The sequence below is a fragment of the Ctenopharyngodon idella genome, chromosome 8 (genome assembly GCF_019924925.1).
Source record: "Ctenopharyngodon idella isolate HZGC_01 chromosome 8, HZGC01, whole genome shotgun sequence".
Classification (NCBI taxonomy): domain Eukaryota; kingdom Metazoa; phylum Chordata; class Actinopteri; order Cypriniformes; family Xenocyprididae; genus Ctenopharyngodon; species Ctenopharyngodon idella.
The window spans coordinates 12,419,082-12,430,188 of NC_067227.1; the positions used below are offsets into that span (position 1 = coordinate 12,419,082).

Consider the following 11,107-nt stretch of genomic DNA (forward strand, 5'->3'; position numbering starts at 1 on the left):
ATATAACTTTTAAAAAAAGTCTCAAAACAAAACAGGGTTCACAAACTGTCTAAACAGTATGTTCACCATGGTCCATTTCTGCATATCATAAAGAGTATAAACTATATATAATCGCATCTTAGTAAGATATGTCAACATTTGAACCGATTTAAAGTTTTTGTTTTTTTTTTTACATTTGTATCATTAGATAGTTGAGTAAGTTGAAACCCAATACTTATGTTTAAAAGTGTAAATTAGGCAATTTCTTTAAGAAAAAATCTGTGCGCAATGAATTCTGGAGTAGGCAAGGCCGTGAAGGGTCCATCTGTTGTATCCTTAATTTCACAGGAAATAAAGGACGCATTTGGATGCAGCATATGAAGGAGCATTCGAATTGGGACAGCCTTCGTTGCGCTGCAGTGATGCAGTGGCCTTTCGAATGAGGCCTCCGAAGGATGCAGCCTCTGAATTGGGATGTTTTTTGCCTACTATATAGTTGGGAAGTATGCGTTTTCAGATGCAGCCTAAATGTAAAAAACAAACAAACAAAAAACAACACATTCCAAACCCCAAATTAAATGAACAAATAAAATTGATACTGCTTTGCAGGGGCCAGCGTTCACCCAAAATAAACATCCTGTCATTTACTCACCCTCTTGTTGACGTTTTCATCCGTGAAACACTGGGAAGGGATAACTGACAAGCTCCAAAATGCACATAAAAGTAATCCATATTGTGCTGTATTCCAATTTTTTTTTTTTTTTTTTTTTTAATATTCCAGTTGCTTTGTATGAAAACAGACCGAAATGAGTTGTTATTAAATCTTACCTCCCTGCATTCAAATCTGGTGCGCACTCGAGAACTTCTGTTTGTTTGCGTAAGAGCAGTGCAATACTCAATGAGCGCGCTCGACACCTTAAAAGGAACCAAAAGGCGGAGAAGAAGCAATGGCACACAAACCTCACTGGTTCTCGCAACCACACTATCAACGCGGTATATTTGAATATGTGATGATAAGATTTCAGAAGTCACTTTTTGAGAACCAGATGTTAACAGCAAAGCGAGTGGTGACTTTGTTCCACCACAATTGTAGAATTTGAAACAAAAATGGATTTTCAGTTGATGGGCACATTTTCATCTCCAGCATGTTTGCATTGGCTACTCGTCACATCCATCTGTTCATAATGTTAAATAGCAGTGTTGACGGCTTGTTTAACAGATTATCGCTTTGTCTTACCTTTTGTCTATAGGCCTTCATGTATCGATTCAGTTCTTAAAGGTGCAATAGGTAATTCTCTACAGAAATATTTTTTGTTATACTGGTTGAAAGTCTCCTCCTATCCTGATAGCAATTACTATGTTAAACAGTCTAAATGTATTTTTATAAATTTATATTGTCTGTGGAATATATGTCCAATCATTATATTCGGTCCGAATGAAATAATAGGATGTCCTACCTGCCTGTCAACATATGTTTTTACATGTAACCTGTGAGGTGCTAACTGGAGCTGTTCACGTCCTCAGACTCGGAATTATGTGTTTCCATGTCAACAGTATCAACACCAAAATGAATCTGCAGCAGTCGGGGACAAGCTCTCTAAGTTTTTTACGTTCATTATTATTGTAATGTTATGTGCTTTGAGACATGAGATAGTTTAACACCGTCTCTTGTGATGCTTTGCCGAGATTAGCTGTGTGTGTGTGCCTAAATGTGATTTTGGAGAAAGCGCTGAAGGGAGGGTGTGATGTTATGATTTGAAAGCTAGCTCGCTATAGCGGGTATGCATTGACGTCACTTTCCCGCTGGAACATGCTCCCTCAGCCGGACTGAGTTGCAAAAGAGCCTGCTGCATGATTTAATAGGAGAAACTGTGAAAACGTGAGTAAAACACGAGTAAGACAAATGATTAAACTAAAGGTTGGACTCAATAGTGTTCCTGTTACAACTTAGCAAAGATCCAGTAATCCATGGATATTGACTTGCAGCCAGCAATCGTGTTTCCAGACATTTATATGTGCCTGATTTCAACGCCGGGGAAATACATAAAGCAAATTTTCCTGTGAACGCTTAATACAGGTAGGTCTGAATCCGGTTGATCACTTATATCAATGTTATATATACCATCCAGTCCTAAAACTTGTATAGTTTTTATATAGGGTATAATTTTACCCCAAAATTCATTACATTGACAAAATGATAGCTGCAAATCCACATTTCACTGCCTGGAGTGTTATTTCTGTGAATTGCAGCGATCCATTTGCTTCTCTTTTCTGTAGCTTTCGGCAGTCTGTAAAAATATACCTCAGATTTCTTGTCAAATCTATTTGTACAGTCAATCACAAAGCTCTTTCCCATTTTGAATGTGTTTTGTGTGTTATCGCGGCATTCGCGCTGAAAACCAATGCTGACATTCAGTCTTTTAGCAGTTGATCAGAAACCAAAAAAAAAAAAAAAAAATGCTCTGTCTGCCTGGGATCAACACTTCTATTCGGTGCATTTTATGAAAAGATGGAACTGGGTAAAAACAAGTTACCATAAACTACCTCTAACTAACTTAAAACTATCATTTGCATCTTTAAAAACACATAAATGCTGGGTTAAAAACAACCCAATTTAGGTTATTTGGCAACCCAGCGCTGGGTAAATATCGGTCTTTGTCAGACACGTGAGTTTGTTGTTTGTCACCGCGGCGCCATATTTGTGGTATCCCTGCTGACTGTGAGAATGAAAGAGATTACAAGAGTAGAGATAACAAGTAAATAACTCGCAAAAATGGAGAAGCACAAGAAAACTGTGAAAAAGTCATATCGCAATAAACTCACCAAAGATGCCAGGGGCCATTATTTGGAGAAATTGTCATTTATAACATAGATCTGTACGAGCTGACTGCAGTAAGTTGGAGTGCTGACCCCGCATTGCTACCTAAATCATCATACTTAAATATTGTAAACTATCTTGTTTATGGTGTAAGCGCATATACTAGTGAACAATTTAATAACTATAAATCCCTCGAAGCCAACGGACATTTCACTAATGGATGGGTGCAGGTTTTATTTATATTCCGACCGAAGGACTGCGACAACACAGTAGTAACAGCAGAGGTAATGTAAAGGACCTCAAAGTATTACGATTACATTCATTTATATGCTTTTATTTTGACACTTCCTGTTTAGCCGAAACTGGCTTTTATTTTGAAAGAACGGTATGCGCGGGGAGATCTAATACACACACACAAAAAAAAGGCAAAAGAAAAAGATCGCTAGCGATAAAGAGAAGGTGAAGCGGCAACAAAGGTTAAAGAGATAAGGAATATAGCCTCAGTCTAAAGTGGCAACAAGGTATTACAGTGTAGAGGATGTGTTTTGTTAAGCTGTGGTACATACTGATAAAATGTTAATGAAAATGGCTAATGTTTGAGTGAGAGTGACACGTTGTTTTGTTTATTCTGTGTTCACCTCTTACGTTGGTTTATGACCTGCAAGGAAACTAAAGAAAATTAAAAAGTCACTAAACCATCAGTTCTGGCTAACTTCTTTCGACTGGACGCTACAGGTAAGGTAATAATAAAAACAAAGGTATGACATCCAAAGTATGTAAGGTAGTTCAACTAGATCTCTTTTATTGAATCCAAAAGGTTTTAATTATATTATGCTACAAATAAAGGTATTTTAAAGATTTTAAATTGTCAAAAGTTCATTCGGTTTAACCGTCCAAAGGCCAATATAGTAGGGCTGAACGATTTTGAAAAATAATCTAATTGCGATTATTTTTTTACCAATATTGCGATTGCGATTTAATATGCGATTATTTTTAAGCTCTTTATCTTCTGTATTATTCAACAAAGACAAGCAATAAATCATTGTAGGTGTGGGAATCTTTAGGCACCTCACGATTCGATTCCGATTCTGGGAGTCGCAGTCCGATTCCAAAACGATTCTTGATCTTTTTTTCTTATTGATTAGTCTTATTAATAAAACGTTTTTATAATGTAATTATAATGTATTATTATACTTTTTAAAATATTTACACATTAAAAATTTTATTAAAACAATTGCATGTTAATGATTGTAAATAAACTAATATAAGACAGGGCTTAGATTAAGCCAGGATTAGGCCTTAGTTTTATTAGGACATCTAAGTAGCTTTTATAAACATGCCTTACAAAAACAAACAAGCAAAAAAAAAAAACATTAATGGTGTGCATCTTGAGACAAAACAATGGCACTGACATATTTTAAGACATGTCACTGCAAGTTGCTTTCAGTTAAGACAGCTCAAACATTTATTTTAGTCTGCGAATAGGCTTAAGGCTTGTCTGTGAAACTGGGGGAAAAGCTAGTAAATAATAAAGAGGAGGGGGGAAAAATAAAAAGGAAAAAAATAAAACATATTACAAGCAATAAACAAAGAGTGCTTTCAGTATTTAAAAGTATCTGAAGATTAAGCTCAGAATCGTTAGAGAGAGAATATTTTCTCCCATCTCCATTGTATGAACAACACAATATTAGATAGATTAAACATAAACTGTGCTTTTCTGTAGGCCAGGCATATGCGTATCGTGTCAAATTGATGCTTCCTCTGCAGACTGCTTCCTCTAGCGTGTCACATGACGAGCGTGTAATCGCAGCATTTGCGGTTTAAAAATCGCGTTTTGTCATATCGCGATATTATCGCAAATGCGATTAATCGTTCAGCCCTACAATACAGCCATTTAATTTGTGATCAAAATATCTTAAAATGTAAAATATGTATATATTTTTTATTCTGCCATGATTTTATAACATCACTGCATCCATCCTCATTCATGGATAAGTTAAATATCAGGTTTACAGATCGTGGATATTATTATTATCTTGTTAATGCTATAAGTGCATATACCTGTGAATTCATAAAATAAATCTACAAATCACCCTATGTGTACAACATTTGGTTTGCATACTTCATTTGGCTGTTGAAATGTTGATTACAAGAAGACAAACAACATTTTGAAAAATGTAATTATACATGCTTTATTGTTCATGCAAGCATCTGCACAAAATATAAAATTATATATAGTATTCTAGGTGCAATACATCAGCACATTTCTACACTACAATTCTACAAAAGATTCAAGCATGTGCTGTCAGATTGGATGGTTTCTCTGTGAAAATCTCAAAACAGTCAATAATCTCTGCTACTCTTTATTTAAAACAAAGGAGACATTTCTGTGCAAATCATCTCTGTCTGCCCATACAGCTGAAAACTTCAGGTTTGCATATAGATATGACACCGTTTCATTGAATGTTCTGTATACGGTCTTTGGGGAAACATGAGAGATAAGTATTGTGCAGGCAGATCAAATCTAAGGGAACATTAAGGTTCACAGAAGCATTTGAAATTTGTATTTGTATTGTGAATGTTTGTTGCGTCTGGAATCAGAGGCACCAAAAAAAAAAAAAAAAATGTAATAACGCCATAAAGGTTCTCAGGTTTGGCAGACTCGTATAGTACATTAACACTATCATCATCTCCAAAACAAACATCAGACATCCTGTACATATCAAGTCCATGCTGCAGCTGTCGGTTTATTTATGCACATGCAGATCACCATCTCCTCCTGCATCTTCTCAGTGTGAAGCCGATCACTTTCTCCAGCCTGATGGACCATTAGTGTCAGCTGACTGCATTGTTTTTCCTTACTTAGTGTCTGTGTGTGCATCTCAATCAGCTCTGAGCTCTTGAATCAGTATATTGTGTACACAAATTTTGCGACTGAGACAGTCCTGATCAGTGCCCTAACTGTGTGTTTAATGCTGGTGTGGCCCTAATGTAGGGAGGGATGGTGTCCAGTTGGGGTCAGTCTCCATAATCTTTAAGCAGGTTGACCTGCAATGAAATGAAAAGGTTTTTAGCTACATAACATAACATAGGACCACAGCTGTAAAAAGTTTTCAGAAAATTATAATCAGTATATGGATACTGAGCAAAAATATTTCGTACCAAAGTATATAAAATAAAAATGTAAAAAGCCTTAACAAAATTAAGAATTAAAAAAATATTTAAGTACAGACATATTTAAGTAAAGGGATTCAGTTTAAATTGATTGTTGTTTCATAGCACATACAATCCAAAACAATGCGTTGATATAACGTTTGCTACTTTAGAAAACAGAAATCTCTAACTTACCTTTGTGAAAATGTAGAGAGCAAGCATACATGAATGGAGATATCTTGACGAAAGTGATGTTTTGCGTCTCACCGCTGCAACCCATGCGATCCGGCGCCTCTGTTATTGCCTCTACATACTCTCCGTACAGCCTTTTTTCAAGTAACGTTAGGAAACCGGCTAAATCTTGCCTCGTAGTAAAGCTTTTGACATTTTCTATCGTGGGACATATTATTGCAGCTTTTCACACAACAAAAGTGTGCCATTTTTACAATGAAAAAAGCCAAAGAAAAAACAACAACTCCGCACTGATACAGAGATTGTTTGGATACCTTACAAATGGCGGCGACACCCATAATGCACTTCGGGTTTCACGAGTGTGACGTCACCTGACAAAGACCGATTGGACAGAACACAGCAAATGGATACATTAATCCATTTGCTGGGTTGTTTTTTTTAATCAGTGCTGGGTCATTCAATTTAACATTGGTTTTTAATTTTAAATAATATAAATACAGTCTAAAATCTCTCTATACATATAGGACAGGAACAGTTCATATTCAATATTTTTTATTCAATGGCAAGTCAGTCTTTTACAATCAGAATACTCAAAAACATTTAGTAAATGTTTGGACATGACAAGAGCAGCAACAGCAGCCAAAGGGAGTCTGTGGAAAGAAAACTGGTATCAGTAGGCTGTTCCAGTTCATTAAATGGCAATTTTTGAAAAGTTACATAAAAAACAGCGTTACCTTGTGCCATCTCGTCTGTCAGGCATAGCGCGACCACAGCTGCAACGCTAGCGCACTAGATCAACATCGCTTCTAGCCAGTGGAGCGCACGGCAACTTTGCTACATATCACAGCGATGTCGCGTTGTGTTTCAGCCCTGGTCGCGCATTCGTTTGACGGCAATGAAACTTAATAGTTGCGCCGGCGCGTCGTTCGCTTCGAGTGAAGATCCGATGTAGGCTATGCTGCGTTTGTAACGCTAGCAGACTGCGGCGTACATGTAAACAAAAAAGGTCAAATGTTTGACTACATACGTTTTCCTCTTTGTATAGTAATAATTTAATAGGAATACAATGTAATACAAACAATTTCATTCAGGAATTTCCCCTCAGTAAGTTTTCGCTCAGAACAGAAAACAAAATGGCCATTAAGTTCCAGTTTTAACCGGTTTGACACAGACTACCCAGCGCTGGGTAGGTGTGTGAGGGCACCCCAAACTACCCAGCACCTGGGTAAAAATATTAAAAAATAACCGAATAAAATTACCAAGCAGGCTGAACCCAGCATTTGGGTTAAATAAATAAATAAATAAATAAATAAATAACAGCATTTTCAGAGTGACCAAGCACATGGTAAAAAAATATTATAAATAACCCAATAAAATTACCTAGCAAGCTGAACCCAGCATTTGGGTTAAGAAAAATCCCCCATCATTTTTTTGAGTATACTGTATGCTTCTATTTTCTTTTCATCACTTACAGCATTACAGAATGACATATAAACAGTTATTTTCGAAAAAGAGCATTTTTATCAGGATGATAAACAAAAGTAAATAAACTCTGTAGTAAATAAAAGCATCATAAATAGTGTGAGAGCAGTTTTGGATAACACTGTTTAGCTTTCTGCAAAACTGTTTCTTTGCTGCCATCTAGTGTCAGACTGCTATAAAGACCCTTATTTGTCCAGGAAAATCACATCAGCCTATTTGATCTTTACTGTACTGTCTCTCTCTCTCTTCTCTCTCTCTCTCTCTGTGCGTGTGTGTGTGTGTATATATATATATATAATATGTATATATATATATAACACCCCAGTGACTTAAAATGCTATCAGTAATCTCAGATGTAACATAAACATTTTTCATTGAATTCTGAATGAGCTAAAGTAAAAGTGTGTCTCAGCAGTGAGAAGAGCTAAATAAAAGCTCTGATGACTCAGAGGAGAGCCTGGTACGAGTCTGTTACGTCACCACTGCTGGAGGCCTGCCAGTATGTTCACTTCATTCATGAGCAACGGCACATGACAGACAAAAAGTGCTGCTGGACCAAGACATATACGTTTTAGAAAGACTCATTCAGTTTAGAAAGATTCATTCATTTTGGTGAACCTGAATAAATATGTGAATTATATGACATTCAGCTAAGTAATGTTTGTTTTGAAAGCATTAAATATTTAATTTATTTAAGATGAATATAAATAAACAAGGCGGCTTTCAGTGTTGAGTTTGCATGTTCTCCCTGTGTCTGCGTGGGTTACCTCCGGGTTCTCCAGTTTCCCCACAATCCAAAAACAAGCAGTATTGGAGACGGGTGTGTTGAAATTATTTGTTTCTACGATGCATCGCGATGCGGACGAGGACGATTCTCAGCATAGACCATGGATTATAGCCTACTGACGTTTCTCTGACGTCATTCGTCGCATACAGTAAAAAGGCGTAAAAAATCGGAGGGAGGCGAAATAGCGAGTAATAAAAAAAAATGCACCCACTCTTTTAACATTTACAGCGTGTGAGAACGTGTGCGTGCGTGCGAGTGTGTGTGAGAGAGTGTGTGCGTGCTTGTGCTTTGCATGCGAGTGGAGTGTGTGTGAGCATTATTGTAACTTAAAGGGTTAGTTCACCCAAAAGTGAAAATAATGTCATTTATTACTCACCCTCATGTCGTTCTACAGCCGTAAGACCTTAGTTCATCTTCCGAACACAAATTAAGATATTGTTGATGAAATCCGATGGCTCAGTGATGCCTGTATAGAGAGCAAAGCCATTCAAACTCTCAAGGTCCATAAAGGTACTAAAAACATATTTGAAACAGTTCATGTGGTTCTATCATAATATTATAAAGAGACAAGAATACTTTTTGTGCAGCAAAAAAAACAAAATAAAGATTTTTCAACAATATCTATATGGGCCGATTTCAAAACACTGCTTTAGAGCTTTACGAATCGAATCAGTGAATGGAACGCCAAAGTCACGTGATTTCAGCAGTTTAGCCGTTTGATAGGAGATCCGAGTCACTGATTCGAAACAAAACATTCATAAAGCTCAGAAGCTTCATGAAGCAGTGTTTTGAAATCGGCCCATATAGATATTGTTGAAAAGTCGCTATTTTGTTTTTTTGGCGCACAAAAAGTATTCGTGTCGCTTTATAATATTAAGATAGAACCACTGTAGTCACATGAACTGTTTCAAATATGTTTTTAGTACCTTTATGGACCTTGAGAGTTTGAATGGCTTTGCTCTCAATAAAGGGCCTCACTGATTTCATCAACAATATCTTAATTTGTGTTCCGGTGTGGAACGACATGAGGGTGAGTAATAAATGACATTATTTTCATTTTTGTGTGAACTAACCCTTTAAGTATATTTGACAGAACATGCGCTTTTAGTATTTAAATAAAATGCTTGTTATTATTGACCATGTGCAGTCAATGTAGCCATGTGCAGTAATAGGGTATAAATCGAACGTCACATGACCAAACTGGAAAACTGGTCTCATTGCATCTGCTTGTCAGAGAAAGTGTTAACAGTAGTATGAACTGACGGCATATCTATGGACTTTTAAGGTAATCAGCAAAACTACCAAGTTTACATTGTTATATGTGTTTTATTCTATTAAATAAACATTAGTGTGAAGAAGAAAAATGAAAAAAGCTTTTAAATATCAATCTGCATATGCGGGGGACATCAGTTATGCTCATCTTTGCTTGGTCCTTTTAAGTTATCTTCAATAAAAAAAATTTTTATGAAGCACATACAAAAGACCTAAACCGGAAGCGATCTTATCTGTTTTACAGAATACGGAAGTTAGATTGCACATAACCACTATTGAAAATTGAGGATGCATTGCATCATGGAATTGAATCATTGACGTGCGTGAGTGTGAAAGTGTGTGTATGTTGAGTGTGTGCAATGGCCCCAGCTGAAATCTGATTGACCCCTGAAGTGCCCTGCCCTGTCACTCATTACTGATCTCTGTCAATTCAACCTGCGTAAAAAAAACCGCTCATTGATCGGCGCAAGAGCATAACGTGAGTGTGTGTCAGGGCTGCCAACTGTCAAGCATTCAGCGTAAGACTCCCTCATCCATTTTCTCACGCAGTAAATAATCGTGAAGCAAAGAGGACACTTGACACCGACAGACAAGACAGAGCAGGTTACTATGATATGAAACAAAAGCCACACGTTCACACAGCAGCAAAATACAGTTGTCAGTCCTGTATTTGAGTCCTAAATACGGTTACGTATTAACAACCTATATATATAATATATATAACAACCTCATTCTATAACCAAACTCACACCCGTTAATTTTCAGGACTCACAACCGCATTCTCAGAAATTCCTCAGAAAACAGGACTGGACAATGTTATTAGTTCGTCACATCATACGTCTTCTAAGGTGTTTTGTGTGTGGCATCGCTTTCGGTAACTTACAGCGACAGAGATATGAGCTGTGCGTCATCTTAAGGTGTTAAGATCCTGTCACTGTTCTCCACCGGAGCGGCTCCCGTCAGATTTGTGTTTATTTTCGAAATTCAAATTCTGTATCATGCGCAAGACGTCGCAAAGGACGTGACACACGAGTGCAACAGTTAAAGACTCCGGCTAGTGCGTGTTTACATTGATGCTGCTGTTGGTTAATGAAGTTTATATGGATGAACTCGCGGTTCAATTGGTCTCTTGTCATGTCAAAAGTGATGAGACTTTTCAGTTTTATGGTTAATGGTGAAACAAACTTGGCTTGCTGTCCTCGAAGGAGGCTCGAACCTGAGGCTCAGCTTGAGCAGAGTTACCCCCCCCCATAACAGTACTGTGTAGAGGGAGAATAAGAGAAATAGAGGAGGAGATGTGGAGGAGGAGGGATGCTGGAAGAATTGTCGCTGGGATGATGTAGTGACTGCTGCTTATATACGCTCATAATGATGATTGACAGGACTGAATGTTTAGGCTCCTCCTGAACCTACGTTTGGAACTA

At 37.2% G+C, this 11,107-nt stretch overlaps 1 long non-coding RNA gene across 1 annotated transcript; it reads right to left on the reverse strand.

The window, feature by feature from the left end:
- Positions 1 to 722: 722 nt before the first annotated feature.
- On the reverse strand, positions 723 to 8,676 carry LOC127516951 (uncharacterized). The gene is made up of 4 exons (XR_007931150.1): positions 8,392 to 8,676; positions 6,877 to 7,122; positions 6,146 to 6,792; positions 723 to 5,845 (listed from the first exon to the last, which is right to left on the reverse strand). It is a non-coding gene; the product is annotated as an uncharacterized LOC127516951 (long non-coding RNA).
- Positions 8,677 to 11,107: the final 2,431 nt, after the last annotated feature.